At 41.0% G+C, this 17,914-nt stretch overlaps 1 protein-coding gene across 3 annotated transcripts in view; it reads left to right on the top strand.

Moving 5' to 3' along the window:
- The window catches only part of Raly (RALY heterogeneous nuclear ribonucleoprotein), a 71,006-nt gene that overhangs the window by 12,818 nt on the left and 40,274 nt on the right, over positions 1–17,914 (top strand). The window contains exon 2 of one of the 3 annotated variants that reach the window (XM_050150750.1): positions 14,583–14,665. The exons of the other annotated variants lie outside the window; for them this stretch is intronic. The gene's annotated coding sequence lies outside the window, so the exon portion shown is untranslated. The remainder of the gene's footprint in view (positions 1–14,582; positions 14,666–17,914) is intronic. 3 annotated transcript variants of the gene reach the window in all.

The raw sequence follows: 17,914 nt of genomic DNA, 5'->3' as shown, positions 1-17,914 counted from the left end.
GATAGTAGAATAATGAATGGAGTGCAATTCTGCTTCAAGGGGTAGCAAACATTTAGGTGGGACTTTTCACTCCCAATGGCATCTAATGATGCCAGTTTTGCTCTTTTGCAAAGAAAATTTTAGTTGTGAACTTCAGAGAAGCAGCCCTTTTGAGAGAAAACAGTTCTTTTACTTTTGGGGATAACCAAGTGCTTTCTTTTCTAGATCTCTCCAGAGTGTCTTATTCTCTGTGAGTTTGAGGCCAGCCTGGTCTACAAGAGTTAGTTCTAGGACAGGCTCCAAAGCTACACAGAGAAACCCTGTATATGTGAGGGTGCATGCGTGCCATCGGTTCATATGGAAGCAGTCAGTTTTCTTATACTGGGTACAGGGTTTCAAGGAGGCTTGGTGACAAACACCTAATCACTGAGTTGTCACCAGCCCAAGAAAGATGTGTGTTTTTGTTTGTTTTTTTTTTAAGAAGACATCAAAGAAACGATATAGAAAGCCTTTTGACTTTCCAGTGGATATAATGTTACTAGATCCTGACAATTTAAGAACAGTTGGATTTTTCTTTTTAAAAGAAAAATTATTATAGCTCTTGTTGGCATGGAATTCCCTGTGTAGACTAAGGCTGGCTTTGAGCTCACAGAGATCCATCACTAGCCTCTGCTTCCTGAGTGCTAGAATTAAAGATGTATTTCACCACACTGCCTAGTTTTAAAAAGCATGAATGTTGGCACTAACCTGGGATTTTTTAAACCAGATATCTGTGGATCAGAGATACCTGTTAGTGACCTATTAAATAGGTCTGCTAAGGAATTAGACTTTTAACTTGGCTAAATAGGTAATGATTTCAGAAATGGCAGGCTGTTACTGAAACTCTTAGCCAGAGGCCTGGCTCTGAGTTTGGTCCTTGCCCCAACAAAGAGAAAAATTATATAAAATATATAAAAGAGAAAAAACTTACTTACAGTTTTGGCCCAAACTGGAGACAAAGCCATACTCAATTTGTCTCTGTTTTCCCCATAGAAGTGTTAAAATTGAATAGAAAAGATACAGCTGGGAGCTAGGCCTATGTAGATTTATGTGGTTCTCATTGAGTTAACTAGGACAGGTGTCAGTCACTAGCGTTCTAATTCTGTTTGTTTCCTGTTTAACCTAGTCAAGGCTTCTGAGCAGGCTATCTTTGCTATCAGCATGATGTTTCTTACTGGGAGCCGGGGCTGAAAAAGCCACTTAAAATGTTTTTCTTTTTGGTTTTGAATGAGTTTTACTACAGAAAGAATGAAGCTGAGAGACTTGATAGTGTAGTAGGAAGCCACTTCTTTGTTCCCAGCCGCTCAGACCGGAAATAATCACACAGAAACTATATTGTTTAAATTACTGATTGGCCTATTAGCTCTAATTTTTTTTTCGAGACAGGGTTTCTCTATAGCTTTGGTGTCCATCCGGGAACTAGCTCTTGTAGACCAGGCTGGCCTTGAACTCCCAGAGATCTGCCTGCCTCTGCCTCCTGAGTGCTGGGATTAAAGGCGTGTGCCACCACCGCCTGGCTAGCTCTAATTTTTTATTGGCTAGCTCTTACATCTTAATTTAATCCATTTCTATTAATCTGTGTATTGCCACGTGGCTGTGGCTTACTGGCAAGGTTCTGGCTCATCTGTTCCTGGCAGGGGGCTTCAATGTCATCTCGCTAATTCCGCCTTCTTTCTCCAGCTTTCAGTTTTCCTTCCTAGCTTTGTTCTGCCCTGCCTATAGGTCTAAGGCAGTTTCTTTATTAATTAATGGTGATCACAGCATACAGAGGGAAATCCCACATCATGATAGGTAGGACAAATTGTTATATTGAGCATCACCCTCTTCTTGCAGGCTTTCCTCCCCTCTTGCACATATACTGACACTTGAGCCCAAGCCCCACACTTAATGCAATAATGTTTTATATGCTCTTTACACTGAGGTGCAACTATTCTCTTCCTTGGTTTGCCTGTCTTCCTAGCAGACTTTAAAATTTAAAATTATTTTTCCCCTGAAACAGTATCTCACATTGTATCCTTCACTGGCCTGGACCAAGCAGACATGTTAATTTCAAAAACTAGTTTCTAAAAGAAATGCCTGCTGACAGCTTAGTTAGTGTACTGTTTGTCAGTTGAGTCATTTGTGACAGATCTTTTGGAAATAGGGTGGAGGAGAAGGAAGGCTGGATTCGAGCAGCAGTTCTTCACCTGTGGGTTGGGACCCCTTTGGAAGTCCTCTTCAACAAGGGTGTCATATCAGATAGCTGCATATCATAGATTTGCATTTATAATTAGTGAAATTACAGTTACAAAGTAGCAACAAATACACTTTTATGGTTGGGGTCACCACAACATGAGATATTAAAGGTTCATTAGGAAGGTTGAGCACCGCATGCCTGTGCTTCCCAAGCCCTGGAATTAAATGCACATGCCACCACATCTGACTGCTTTATGGGGAATTTAGTTCAGATTTTTGTTTTACACGCTCACTAAAGTAGTCTAGAATCTTCTACCTCACAAGAGTCTCCTATGGGACATTTCAGGACATTCAGTAGAGGCTGTCTAGAGCCTGCTCTGTCAGAAGTGTTGCAGTGGTTCCCAATTAGAAATGGATCTAGATGGGCTTGTAGCCAGACCTGGGAGACTCTTGATTACTATTAAATGGATCTGGTTATAATTGTTAGCACCATTGTTTGGAAAGTGTAGTCCTCTCCTGGGATCAGTAGCAGGCAATGCTGCCCTGAACAGATTGTGAAAAGGTTGGTGAACTTGTATCCTTCTTTGTTATTTTTTTCTTCACCTTATAAAATCATGATAGTGCCTGTTATTGACTCTCTCTGAAATGGAAGTCACTTATTTAATACTTAATAAATGTTATATAGTAGGTAGGGTAAGCTCTTTTGCATGGTTATTTCTTCCAATTTACCAGAGTAGGTTAGAAAAGGAAATGGAAGCTTATAGAAGTCAAAGCAAAAAGACTTGACTGTTCCTTGTTACGTAGCACATTGTCTGTGATGTCTAATAACATTTGAGACAACTGTAATTCCAGCTGCTGAATTTTTTATTTTAAACCAGGGCCTGCCTTTACCTTCATATATATATATTCTATTGAAGATCAGGTCCTGTCCTTGTAACCCTTTAAAGACTGGAGGAAATTTCTTTTAAAGCCAGTGGTAATATTAGTTATTAGGAAGAGCTCTGCTTGCATTTTTGCTTTCTTAACTACTTTTCAAGGTCTAAGGAATGAGCAGGCTCTAATGGAGTGATCATTCATTATTTGGGATCAATGGACGGTCTTTCAGAGTGATGCCAAATTGTAAAGGATATTTCTAGGCTTTGAGAGCCTGAAGACTTAGCATGTTCTGTTACCTGTGTTGTGCCAGACCCAATTCCTCCTATTGATGGTCTGAAAACAAGTATTTGATGAGTGTTGTATTATGCGTTAGGACTTTGGCTAGTGCTAATTCCTAGATAACTTCACAATCCAGCATCATTTAGGGAAGGATACAAACTATAGTAGATGGTATGTGCCCTTTAATAGGATCATGTATAAGGATAATGGGATTTCCTGGGGAACATAAATGATGTGTGCTTTTGTTTGAGATGGAATTTCATGTAGTCCAGGCTGGCCTCCTATCTTACTTCCCAAGTGCTGGGATGACAAGTATATGCCACCACACTTGGGTCTTACCTGTTTCTTTTTTGTTTTGTTTTAGGATTTATTTTTATTTTATGTGCATTGGCGTTTTGCGTGTGTGTCCATGTGAGGGAATCAGATCCCGTGGAACTGGAGTTAGAAATAGTTTTGAGCTGCCTTGTGAGTGCTGGGATTTGAACTTAGATCCTCAGGAGGAGCAGCCAGTGCTCTTAACTGATGAAACATCTCTCCATACCCATTTTTTTTTTGTTTTGTTTTTGTTTCTTGTTTCTTTGTTTTCTCTCTTCCTTTTTTTCTTTTTGGAATGCTCCATGTAAACCAGGCAGGCCTCTAACTCACAGAGAGAGATCTGCCTGCCTCTGCCTCCTTAGTGCTGGGATTTAAAGGTGTGTGCTACCATGCCAGGTGTTACTTGTGGTTTGAAGGAAAAGTAAGAGTTAAGGTAGGGAAGGGACCAGCACAAACAAAAGCATAGTTTTGTTCAAGAACACAGGGTCAAGGAGTGGACATTAGAGTCCTTGCCCTTTGCCACATTTTAGCTGTAGCCATTGGATGGCAGTGATGTCGGGCTTCAGGTGGAGTAACAGATTTATTAGCAGGTACCATCGAAATTTCTAGAATCCTGTAGAAGGAAGGAGGGAGAAAAGCTGAAAACCAGCAGTCTTTTGTACCAAGCCAGAGGTACTGAGTTCTTGGCAGTGATTTGAAAATTCTGGCCTGGGCAAATTGGTTGGTTTTTCTGGCAAAATCCCATTAGCTCCATATAGTCTGCCCCTCCTCTCTGTGTGCTTTTAAAAAAAGAAATTAATGGAATCTGTTCAAAATACCTCTGAAATGAAATTACATTTTTAACTCTAATTACCCTAATTAGAACTTGACAGCCTTAATCCTGAAATGGCAGCTATAGTAAGTCCCCTAGGCGGTGACAGGCTCGTTTACCCGGGTGAATTGGGGTTCTTTTCTGAGAAAAATTCTTTTATTTTCTTCTCAGCTGCTTAGTCTTTGCTCCCACAGATTTACCAAGCTAGGGGAGCTGTAGTGGTGGGCTCTGTAGAGGTTCACCTTGGAGGTGCCATCAAGATGGTTGTTACCACATACATCTGTTTTTTTTCTCCTTTGGTTGAAATTGGGCTTTTGAATGAAATTCTCTGCTCTGAAGATCAAGGAAATGACACTGGTTAGAGGACTGTTGATCTAGGGCTAGACCTTGTCCTTGGGTAAGTTTAAGACTAGTGTTGAGGACATTGTTTAACCATCTGTGGCAGTGAGCACCTGTAATCCTTGCACGCAGGAGGCTAATGGCAAGAGGATCACCAGGAATTCAAGGCTAGTCAAGACTAGCCTTCAAAAAGCTAGCAAACAAAAACATTAACAATTTGAGTTTAGGAACAAGGAAGTCTGAAAACAGAAGTCTTTTCATAGATCTCCAATTCCTCTAGCTTTGTACAATCTTGATGAATGCCTAGTCTTAACTAGTTACCTGACTAGCCTCAAAAAAGATCTTGGGGTGAGGACTAGGTCCAAGCCCATGAAACTGAAAAATCAGTTGATACTACTGAGTCAGAAATTCTGCTAGAATCAGAGAAGCCTTGTAAGTCACCTGACACTGACTGCTATGTTTTATGCTAATAGGTAGAGATGTAATTGAGTAAGACACAGTCCCTGCTCCCAAGATGAGGCAGTGACAGTCATTCGTATATGACAAATTGTACAGGGCAGAATAAACCTTACTCAGTGTTAGAAAGTTTGACATACGGAAATGAGTATATAGATACTTCAGATACAGGTTCTGCTTTCAAGAGTGCCTAGTAAATTAAGACACGTAGGCATGTGAAAAGTTGATTGTAACACTCAACATGTAGGTGATACCTGCTAGACAGATTTGCTTGGAGAAGATGGTCAGGAAAGTGAGAAAGGATTCCTTTTTTCCACCGATCATCCACAAAGACTCACCAGAGCCGTTTTCATTGAGCCTGTCCTTAAATGGAAAATAACAGAGGAATGGAGAAAAGCACTGCAGGTCTTAGGAAACAGCTTGGCCAAGTTAGGTGTTGTCAGGAGATAGCAGTCTGGTGTGATGTGAGTAGGGAACAGGGAAAGGATATGGTCGATGAGGGTAGAATTTAAACTTCACCCAGTAGGCAAGGAGAATTGAATTTATTGAGAAGCTACAGAGCTGAGATAGCAGTGTATATGGCATATTCTCAGGCAGAAGTGATTGGAGACAAGTAGGTTAGTTAGAACAAGTGTCAGTAAATTATGTTACAGGCTGGTATACAGCCACAGACCCACAGAACTTATGTGTTCACCTACAACTGATTTTGCATTGTAGTGATGTGTTGAATACTACAGAAACTGCTGTTGTGGCCCACGGAGCCCAACAGTTTAGCCGTCCAGCCCTACACAGAAAAGATTGGCTGATAATCTGAGTTAGTTAATTAAATAGGATTTCTGAGAGAAGATAAATGTTAGAACTAAGCCTGAAATAGGTTGGTAATTTTAAAATAAACAATGTGATTTAACAGATAACACTTGTTCTATGTGCCTCTCAAGTTTGTAAAAACAACTTTGTTGAAACATCATCAACGTAGTCAGAAAAAGGCATTTGATATGTGGGCACCTACTAATGTACTTTTATTAGCTGTATAACCTTGTCCCGGTCATCTAACTACTTAGAGGCTCAGATGAGTATAATGTAGTAAGTAGGATATAGAAAAGCCTCACCAGTTTGATTCTTCCTTATGGAATTTTGTAAATCCTCCAGTTGGAAAAACAAATGTCATAGAAAATAGTTAGGTTAGGGATGGTGGGTGTGGTGTAACATTTAATCCCAGCAGTTGGGAGACAGAGGCAGGTGGACCTCTCTGAGTTCAAGGCCTGCCAGGGATACATAGTGAGACCCTTTCTCAAAAAGAAGTTGGTCAGAGGATTTGGTGACTGAAAGTGTCTGGAGGTGTGGGGGAGAGCTCATAGTAATTTCAAAATACCATGTACCCTTTTTCTTCATTACTGCTGACATTTGTTGTAGCCAGATTGAATTTGTTTCTATCCTTCAACTGCCAAAAACCAAAGGCTGAATTTATCCCTAGCCAGAAACTAGCATAAGCACTAATTGACATTTGTATTGTTAGCATCAGTTGTCAATGCAGTCTGTAGTCAGTCATGTGACTGGAGAACTTCAGTTGAAGAATTGTCTACATCAGATTGGTTTGTGGTTATGCTTGTGGTAGATCATCTCATTAATTGATGCAGGAGGGATCAGCCCACCAAGAGCAGCACTGCCACTAGACAGTGGTCTTGGGCTGTGTAAGAAAGCTAGTTAAACATGATCCAGAGTGAGAGCCAGCAAGCAGCGTTCCTCTGTGGTTCTGGCCCTGACTTTTCCTTAGGGATGGATTGTGACCTGGAAGTATAACCAGATAAATCCTTTCCTCTTCTGTGTTGCTTTAGTCAGAGTGTTTATCACAGCAACAACAGAAAACTAGCTTACCCGACAAAGGAAGTTACAGGAAGAGTTTATTTTGCTTAACATTTCAAGGTACAGTCCCATCATGGAATGGCAAGGTGGAAGTGGCTCTCAGCAGAGCAGTAAGAGTGTAAGTAACCAGATGAAGCCTTAGGGCCCACATCACAATGACCCTCTTCTAGAAAGCTTCACCTCTTCCAGCTAGGCTTCACCTTCTGAAGGTACCACAGTACCATCAGATGGGGTGGATCACTGTGATTTTTTTTTTTAACATTTAAAAATGAGAAATATATTCTGTATATCTTCAAAAGTCCTTGTAAGTCCAAATTCTCACCTGAGCCATGAGACACACTATTAGCTGTGAGCCCTTGTAAATATTAAAAAAAAGTTACATATTTCCAATATATACAGTGGCACAAAGAAAACATTTCCATTCTAAAAGTGTAGGTTGAGAGGATAGTAAACAGTGATGGGCTAGAAGTAAGACTGAAAACCCAGTGGGGCAAACAACAAACCTTACAACCTCTGTTTAGTGCTGGGATTATGACCTGTGCTTTAACTTATTTGAATTTGTACTTTGCATATTAGTAAACTAGCACCAGTGAGTGACACCAGGGTCTTCCAGCTTGAGATATAGTATGGTCCTCTTGGGTTATAACTGCTGCTTCTGTTCTTGATGGGCAGAAAACACTTCCCTAAGTGACACTTGGGCAGAATTGTCCAGAGTTGTCAATAGACTGAGTCCTGCACTCATGCCATCTTTCTTATTGTTCCAGTGCAGAACATGAGGTTTCTCTTTAACAGTGCTAATATTTTCAACAACTGACAGCTACTTTGTCCACATAACCCTCTTCTCAACTTTAATCAGATTCAAACTTCTTTTCTTATTTTCCATCTTTTTGCTTTACTTCTTGCTTTCTCTTGCTGTAAACCTAGGTAAATGCAACAAGCAGTAACCATACCACAACCTGAGTGTTATACTGTCATGAGATTTCTTCTACCACATTAGTTTATTATTTAAATTCACCATATTCATGTTTTTTAGGACATAGACAAGATGTAGCCAGATGTTTTACCAGAGTTGAAACATTAATGGTTTCTAGTCCATTCCTATAGAGGTAGCTAATCTTCATTGTCAGTTTGGGATTTAGAATCACCATGGGAGCATACCTCTGGGTATATTTATGAAGGTGTTTTCGGAAAGACTTAACAGCATGTGGATAGCATCATCTTATAGGCTGAGGGTCCCAGACTGAATAAGAAGGAAAAAGTAGACTAAGCACCAGTATTAGTCTCAGCCCCACCTGCTAATTATGGTTATAGTGTGCCCAGTTGCCTCATGCTCTTGCTGTAGTGTCTACCCTGAAACTTTGAGCCAAAATAAATTCTTTAAAACAAAATATATATATATATATATGTATATATATATCTCGAAGAATGGGGGGGCAGGGCATACAGTGCCTTTAGTGCAAGTGTGGAGGTCAGAGGCAGGTTTGTGGAGTTGATTCCTAATTCCATTTTTATGTTGGTTCTGGGGATTGAATCTTGAGTTATCAGGCTTGTGTGGCAAATGTCTTGCCTACTGAGCCATTTGACCAGGCCTTTTTCTTGTCTTTACTATTTGCATTTGTGTTTTCTTTCCACTCTTGGAGGTCCTTTAGAATAACCTTCCACAATGACCCATTAAGCTCTGCTTATATCATTCTAGTTCTGTTCTAGTCTTCAGTTCTTTTCTTGTATAGCTCCTGCAAATCTTTTCCAAATCCTGCAAACCACGTGGGTCAGGTTTAGTGTAGCAGTGATTCCATTTGGTTTTTAAAAAGGATTATTTATTTTTACTTATGTATATATGTATTATGTGTATATGCACATATGCATGTGGATACCTGCAGAGGCTAGAAGAGGGTGTTGAATCTCCTGGAGTTGGTTATATATAGGTGACTGTGAGCTGCCCATTGTGGGTGTTGAGAATTATAATTCTGGTCCTCCGGAAGATCTCTTAACTGCTGAGACTTTGCCTCAGGTCCCACCATTTTTTTTTTAAATCTGTTAGTTTAATCAGCTAGTAGCTGACAAGTAACTTCAGGAAGAAGAGGCTCATGGTTATAGGGTACAGTCCATCTTGGTGGATATCTTTGGTTCTTTTAAGTTACAGTACAGATGTTCACCTTTGGAGATTTGGGATTTCTCTTCAAGGAATCAGTGTCAAAGAGCACATCCTTTTTCTTTTTAACCTTTTCCTGAAGTTCCCCTCTCCTTCAATGTTGAGTATGAGTTTATGCATGCACCTTCATGTGCTTAAGATTCACCACCTTTAACTGAAGACTAGCCATCTGTAGCTGCTCTTAATAGCAAGAGTCTAGGAATTGGCAGACTCAGTTGCTTGGAGTGGAACCAACCCTGGGAGTCAGATCCAGCTGTTGCAAGAGTTTCAGCAAAACATGTTTCCAGAGTGGGCAGTTTAGTTCAGCGTAGGCAGACACTTGGCCTTGAAAATCCGAGATACAGGAAGAACAACCAGGTACAGAACTGGGCAAATTATGTATTCCTCCTCCTCCTTGTGTACACACACATACGCACATGTACTCGTACACGCACAGAACTTCATTTTATAGTTTATCATTTGCTGTAGACAGTGTTTTTCATTGATTGAGTCATTGAGAGTAGGGAAGTGGTGGAGGAAATAGACAAGAAAACAGGAGTGATCCAAGCACTGTCACCAGTTTGGGTGCTCCAGTCAGGGGTCAAAAAATGAGATCTATTTTCTTGCTACTTCAATTGTACTTTGCTACCTTTTCTTATAGGAGCTTGGAAAAAGAATGAACTCAATGGAAATGGTAGCCTTTGGAGACTGGCTATTGGGCAAGGCTGGCCTGGAGTTGAGATGTGCTTTTGTCTCATTAGGAAGGATCTAAGTTCAAGGCCTTTGGAAAGGTGGGGGCTTTCAAATGGACCTGAGCCTATTTAAGTAGTAAAGCCTGATTGATGGTCAGCTGACTGACCCGAATGGTTGCTAGAACTCAGCAAGATCTTGCCCTACAGATAGCCTAATATAAGATAACGGGGAGGAAAGGTTGATACCCAGGCCTTATGGGGAGGGGAAGAAATTATAATTAGTTTGATAACTGAATTTAAATTTCTCAGTCCCAGCCTGAAATGATACAGCTATAGTAGCTAGGGAGAGGCAAGAAATGAGTCTCAAAAAGTAAAGCACCCCCCCTCCCCCAGTTTCTTCATCTGGTATCTAGCAGCCTGAGATCCTAGTATAGACACTTTAGGGCCTTACTATACCTGGGATTCCTTCTTCCTGTAAGATAGTTTTCCCTTCATATATATGACCTGAATCCCAACCAAAATCTACACATTCTATTTTTAATTTTTGTGCAACTATCCTATTCCCCTTTGGTGTTAATTTGGTGGAGGAGTATAAGATTATCATTGTCTCAGATCCTGGTCTTTCACCCCAGGCCTTGGTTTCTTGGGTTGAGTTCACATCTTCATTACATTGTTATTGTTGGTTCAAAACTGACATGAGCTTGAAACCTACAGTTCCAGCCCCCACATCGAGGGAACCCCACATTGGTTCTACATCACAAAGTCTGGATAATGTGGAAAGCATGCTGGTTGGGAATAAGGAGGTTCATTGATGACCTCACTTGATAGGTGGTACAGTCCTTCAGTTCTGCTCTCACAGAGATAGAAAAGCTATCTTCTGTATAGTCTCAATTGCACAGAATACTGTCTGGCTTGAGCTTTGGTGTGTTGGTTTCTGATTATAAAGCCTGAGATTCTCCTTCTAGCTCTAGAGGGGGAAGGGGAACCATCCAACTGTCTCATTAGCATGGAGAAAAGAAAACAGTAATTACTTGTGCCTCCCTTGATAATTTCTGCAGGATTGGTTCTTAGGGAAGGAGGAGGGGAAAACTGGAGGCAGCTTCAGCTGAGAAAGGAAAAATGTTCTTACTTAGTTCCCAGAATATGCAAAGGCAAGAATTTGCACATCTGTTATATTCTTTGGGCATTCCTCCAGGCAGGCTGGAGGCTACCTGGATTGAATTTCAATCTTTGTGGCATATATTATGTTCTTATTGTCTGATGTTGTTACTGGTTTTGCCAGGCATTCTGACACTCATCTTCGTTAGGGAGTAGGGAAGGATTTTGCTGGACGACTTTGTTACCTGACTGAATTTTTATGTTGTGAGCTCTTCTTGAAGCAATACAGCATTTGGATTTATTATTCTAGTCAAGGTTAGGTGTCTTTGTGAATGGGAGGAGTCTTACAAGAACTGCAAGGCTAAGAAAAGCAGGACTCAGAGAAAAAGGGTTGAGGGCAGCTGGACTAGAACTAGCAAATCCATATGCCAGCTTGTCTATGGACAATGACTGATTGCTCTGTTTTAATCTTTCATTCCCTGCGTGTGGGCAGTTGTGAGCTCAGAAGTATTGATTATAGCAGAAGTGAATTGGAGGAGGCCCTCTACTGGTGAGCATTGCTGGAAGGGAGCTTGGAGCTGTTCTCTCTCGCTCTGGTTACTCCTTCTTCCCCTTTCCTCAGGAAGATAGCTTCAGTACCTTCTTTCAAGTAGCCTTCCTTTAGACTTTGGAAATCATTTATTGTAAACAACCAAGGGATCTGTAAAGACATGCTATTTAAATATTTGTTAACAAATACAGAAATGATTGTTTCTGTCAAGCTTATATAGCCTTCTACCTCTTTTCCCTTTCTCCCTCCCTGGGCTTTTGCTTGATTATCCTACCTTTGCCGTCCAAGCTCCAGTGTTTCCATAATTTTATATTACTTTATAACTTATTTTCCCTTAGTCTCTATTTATATACTCCTGTTTCCTTTTACTTTTGTAGAATCTGTTCCCTATTTTTAGATGGAATGCTCTAAAATAAATAGCATGGCCTAAGGGAGGAGTAATTCTCTTCAGTCTTAACTTGCAGTTAAATAGGCCATAGTAATATGGTTCCCAGAAACGGGTAGAATACACATCCAAGACACAGTAAATGCTAATTTTCAGAAAGGTCTCCATATCACTGTGTAAGGTGCTTTGATCAGATAATTCAGGACAGGCCTACTTGTTAATAATCTAAACCTTTAGAATATAGTCTTTAGGGGCTGAAGAAATGGTTTAATTAAGTGATTAAGTGATGGAGAACACTTGCTGTTCTTCCAGAGTAGCACAGTAAGGCCCCTAGCACCCACATCCAGTGACTTACAACTACCTGTAACTGTTGGTTTAGTGGTTTTGATGGTTTCTGACTTCCTTGGGTACCTGCACACATTTGACATTCACATAAAACACATAAATAAAAGTAAGAAAAATAAATCATAATACTTTATGATTTTTATTTTTGTGTGTTAAGATTTATTTTTCTTATTTTTATTTGTGGGTATATGTTTGTGTGAGTGAATGCCGTGTGTGTGTGTGTGTGTGTGTGTGTGTGTGTGTGTGTGTGTGTGTGTGCATATCCACAGAGGTCAGAAGAGGGCCTTGGAACTGCATTTGACAAGTGTTTATGTCTGATACAGGTTTTAGGAAACAAATGGGTCCTTCTGGAAAAACAGCAAGTAAATACTCTTAGGCACTCAGCCACCTCTCTAGCCCCCAAATAAAATCAGTCTTTAGTTGGTGGGGGGTGGGCAGTAAGATACTCAGTTGGTAAGAGAACTTGCTGTCAAGTATGACAACCTGAGTTTAATACCTGGGGCCCACATGGTAAGGGAGAGAACTGATTCCTGCAAGTTGTCTTCCAACCTACACACATGTACCATAGCATACTCATGTGCAAGATACCGCCACCCCCACTAAACAAGTAAATGGTTTAAGAAGAAATGTGGTCCAGTTGTGTTGTGGTTTGCAAGTGAAATGTCCCTTGTAAGTTCATGTATTTGACCAAAATGATGCTGTTTTGGAAGGGTGTAGACAACTTTTGTAACTGGAGCCTCCCTAGAGGAAGCAGGTTACTGTGGGAGAGCTTGAGGTTATATAGCCCAGCCCCTTTTCCTGTCCTCTGCTTCCTGCCACGGTGTGCTGTTATGCCCCCCTCACTCTCCATGTGAACTCTGCTTATTTCTTTCTAATATTGACTTATTAATTTAATTGTGTATGTGTGAGTGTGCATATAGGTCAGAGGACAAACCTCTTGGTAAGTCAGCTTTCCTCTTCCGCCTTTTGGTTCCTGTGGATGAAACTCAGATGGTCAGGCTCCATAAAGTGCCTTTATCTACTAAACCATTTTGTCTGTTCTGTTTCCCTTTGTCTGTCTCTCAGTCTATCTATCTGTCTGCTTTTTTAAAAAATATTTTATGTGTGAGAATGTTTTGCTTATATGTCTTTGTATCATGTGTGTGCCAGGTTCCTGCTGGGTTTTACTGGAGGTATGGGTGATTGTGTGTCACCATGTGGGTGTTAGGAATTGGACCTTGGTCCTCTGCAAGAACAAGTGCTCTTAACCTCTGAGCCATCTCTTCAGCTCCCTGTATTCCATCTTAAAGCCAAAGTAGACTCTTCTTCCCATAACTGGCTTTTAAAAAGCAGATTTATTTTTATTTTATATGTCTTTGTCTGCATCCATGTATTGTACCACATATGTGCCTGATGGCCTGCAGAGGCCAGAAGAGGGTGTTGGATCACCTGGAATTGAAGTCATAGGTGGTTGTAAACTGCCTTGTGGGTACCTGGAACTAAATACACTGGTCCTCTGCAAGAGCAGCAAGTGCTTTTAACTACTGAGCCTTCCCTTAAGTGACTTTGTCGGTATTTGTCACAGAAAAGTAAGAAAGTGGTTACAGAAAAGTAATGTGTCTTTGTGAACTCTGTGTAACAATAGGCTGACAGCTGACTAGGCATTGGTGGCAGCTTCTTTCTTTAATCCCAGCATTCAGGAGGCAGAGGCAGGTGGATCTTTGTGAGTTCAAGGCCAGTCTGGTTGTCTACAAAGGGTTCGAGGACAACCAGGACTGTTACACAGAGAAACTCTATCTCCAGAAACCAAAAACAAAACACCAAAAAGCCAAAAACAGTAGATCAACAGCACCGGAGTCCAGGGTTCGGTGTGGTGCTTGTCTGTGCCTAACCAGGATTTGGAAGTGGAGGTAGGAGGATTAGGAGTTGAGGGCCATCTTTGGTTACATAGTGAATTGAAGCCCAGCCTGAATTACATGAGATCCTGTCTCAAAAAAAAATAAGTAAGATTTATATAATGGACCATTATTGCTGTTCTTTTAAAAAGTAAAGTCCTTGGGTTTTCCCACTCTGCTTTCATGACATCCTTTGAAAGGTTTTTCCTGGCCATTTTATCTGAAGTAGGTTCTATTCTTACTCCTTTTTTTTTTTTTTCCATGACACTGTTTAAATTTTCTTTGTAGCACTCAACATGGTCTGAAATGATAGAAACCAGGATTCAAAATATGTAAGGGTTAAGACCCTTGACAGACCTCTTTTCTCTGTTACAGGTGAGCCCTGGTTCTAGAGACAGTTGCTTCTGACCCTCTAACCCTAAGGACAAAATAGTTGGCTAAACTCATTCTTGGTACAGGTAAGTGAGGATATTTGGGCAGATTTGGGAAACCTTGGGCAGATACAGGGTTTGGGGATTCCTTTCAACTTTTGTACTGATATCTTAAAATTAACTATTTTTTTCTAGGTGTTGGATTATTTTAGAGATTGGATATGAGCCTAGGTGGCCTGCTGGCCTGGGAGGAGGATTGAGGTCACTTTCTTGGAGTTGCCATAAGAATATTTGGGGTCATTTGCCAGGGGGAAAAAAAAAACCGCTTCCTCCTTCTTGCTTTTGCCAGTGCTGTGGGGGAGGGTAAATCTCAGGGCCTAGAACCAATAGCTATCTTCTCATTAACTCTTTTGATGTATTCTAACAACCACATGTGTGTGGGGGGATCTTCTTGACTTAAGTCTCTTTGATCTACCCAGCCCCGGGATAGCATCAGGAAGTCTCTGTCCTGCAGAATGTGATTATGGGTGGTAAGGATGAAGTGATCCTTTAGGGCTGTGTAAAGTGGATATTGGGCAGCTCAGATAGGAAGGGAAATCACCACATTGAGAATTTATTGTGCTTGCTTTATAGACAACTCCATTTTATAGATGAAGAAATTGAGGCTCAGGAAGTACAAATAATCTAGGAACCTATAAAGCTGATCTTAGAATACCATTATGATGGGACACACTTTTTCATGAGCTGCTTGCTAGTTTTCCTGGAATTCTGCAGTTTTTTTTTTTTTTAAAGAAATTTTAAGGAGACAGCCCTCTTCAGAAATTCAAGTTATTTAAGGAAACCCAACAGGACAGGGAAGAATTAAGGTTCCTTGTGACCAGCAATATGATCAGTGAGGGGATCAAAGTGTGTAGGACCTTAAGCAGGCAGTGGCTTATCTAACTGTGATTGGAAGAAGAAAAATACCTAGAACTAAAGGGATCTCAGAAGAAGATGCACTGACAGGAGTTAGGGACCTAGACAGCTGGGTTGATGTTGGGAGACAGGGTTTTTCTGTGTAACAGCCCTGACTGTCCTGGAACAAGTTTTGTAGGCCAGACTGGCTTCAAACTCAAGAGACCTGCCCGCCTCTGGCTCCCAAATCCTGGGGATTAAAGGCGTGCTCCCCCACTGCCCTGAGATACCTGAGTTTTTAATCTTATCTCTCAATATGTGTCTTTGGGCAGTCTTTATCCCCCAGTTTATAAAATTGTTGTAACTTCCTGCTTTTCTGCTGCATTTGTGTGCGTGCGTGCATGCGTGCGTGTGCGTGCGTGCGTGCGTGCGTGCGTGCGTGTGTGTGTGTGTGTGTGTGTATGTGTATGTGTATGTGTGTGTTGAGGACTGAACCCAGGATCTTGCACTTGCTTGATGAGCCCTCTACTACCAAGCTAAATCCCCAACCCCCTGGCATATGTTGCCATATGTGTGTACAACCATTCAGTGATAATGTAGAGAATCAAATGAGAAATCTAAGTCAGATAACTTTTGCAAATTATTATGTAGCATGAATGAAACATAAAAATGAGACCTGTTTGCTACCCTACTCCCCAAAGTCACAAGGGAGGGTTTTCCTTAGGGAATTTCTGCTATAGTCTTTCCCCTATCTTTATCTCCCTTTTCTCCTGCAGGACCTACCCAGAGCACAGGTGACAGAACCACGCAACACTGTCAGTTGTGGTCTGCACCATGTGCTTTGCAGAGTTAGGTTTAAATGTACTCAGGTGTCCAAGCCTCAAGGCCTCTGTTTGGTGTAACTCTCACAGTAGCTTTTTTTTTTTTTTTTTAAAGATTTATTTATTTTGTATACAGTGTTCCGCCTGCATCCAGAAGAGGGCACCAGATTTCATTATAGATGGTTCTGCACCACCATGTGGGTGCTGGGAATTGAACGCAGAACCTCTGGAAGAGCAGCCAGTGCTCTTAACCTCTGAGCCATCTCTCCAGCCCCCACAGTAGCTCTTTTTAAGACTCCATTTTAGCACTAACTGTTGTGTCCATTGTTTCCTGTTATCTCAGCCTGCTCCCACTATTAGTGAAGCAAAGAATACCATACTGGAGATAGGGTCATTCTAGTTTTTCTACTGTCTCGGTTTTTTCCTCTGGTCAATGACTGCTAGATAAATAAACTTGTATATTGCACACTTGTTTATAAGGAACCATTCACATTTTTAAGTAATAGTGAAATGTTTTCATAAGGCAGTAAATTATAAGCTTGGCACACAATCCATGGAAAGATCACAATCTGTGTAACTTTTAAATCACCAATACAGACAGGTGTTAGTAAAAAACCTGAAGATTCAGGATAGAAAGAAAAACTGGAACTTGCCAGCGCTAAATTCAAGAGAACCATTTGGGCATTATATTTCTCTGTGCCTCCTAAGTAGACAGAAGGGAAAAGCAAAACAGCCTAAGTCAAATACAATTGTTTATCTTTAAGCTGGCCTGGTTATTTCCTGAATCAAGTTAGCTTATACATAAATTTATTTCATTTTCATAGCAGCTTGGGAGATATGTGGTGATACTCTTGTTTTATAAATTACTGAGACTTTGGTGTTTACAAAGCCATCCATATACCTTCAGAGCCCCATAAGAAAGGACTCTACTGTTAAGTGACTGACAGGGTTCTCTCCTGAGCCTTGGGCCTATCCAGTCTTTAGCTGCAGATGGGGAAGGTCTTTTAGCCTCAGTCCTCACACTTTCTGAGACCTGTGTTTTCATGTTCTGCTTCACACTCATTTATATTTAATTGGTAAGGGTTACTGTGTCGTGTTATCCCCCCCCCCCCCCACACACACAGAGTAACCATGGCTGTCCCAGACTTTCTCTTTAGGCCAGGTGATCTTGCACTTGGAGTTCCACATGCCTTTGCTACCCAAAGTACTGGGATTAAAGGTGTGTGACACCACAGTTTGGCCCTTAATTCTTTTTTCTTTTTCTTTTTTTTGGTTTGCTTTTGGTTTTCAAGACAGGGTTTCTCTGTGTAACAGTCCTGGCTGATATGGAACTCATTCTGTGAACCAGGCTGGCCTCAAATCACAGAGATCTGCCTGCCTCTGCTTCCCTAGTGCTGGGATTATAGGTGTATGCCACCATCCTCCCACCTCATCTCCCCCTCCCCTCTTCTTCCTCCTCCTCTTTTTTTCTTTTCTTTTCTTTTTTTTTTTTTTTAAATTAAGGATGAGGTTTCATGTCCAGGCTGGCTGTTTGCTTAATAGGAAGCTGAACCTGGCCTTGAACTCTATTATCAACTGTTAGGGACTTTTTAATGGAACCCCTTTGTAATGGTATACTTTT

This window comes from Alexandromys fortis, unplaced genomic scaffold (assembly GCF_014885135.2).
Source record: "Alexandromys fortis isolate MF-2015 unplaced genomic scaffold, M_Fortis_MF-2015_v1.1 scaffold_27, whole genome shotgun sequence".
Classification (NCBI taxonomy): domain Eukaryota; kingdom Metazoa; phylum Chordata; class Mammalia; order Rodentia; family Cricetidae; genus Alexandromys; species Alexandromys fortis.
Note: the sequence above shows the minus strand (reverse complement) of the source record. Positions and strands in the feature narration are given on the sequence as shown.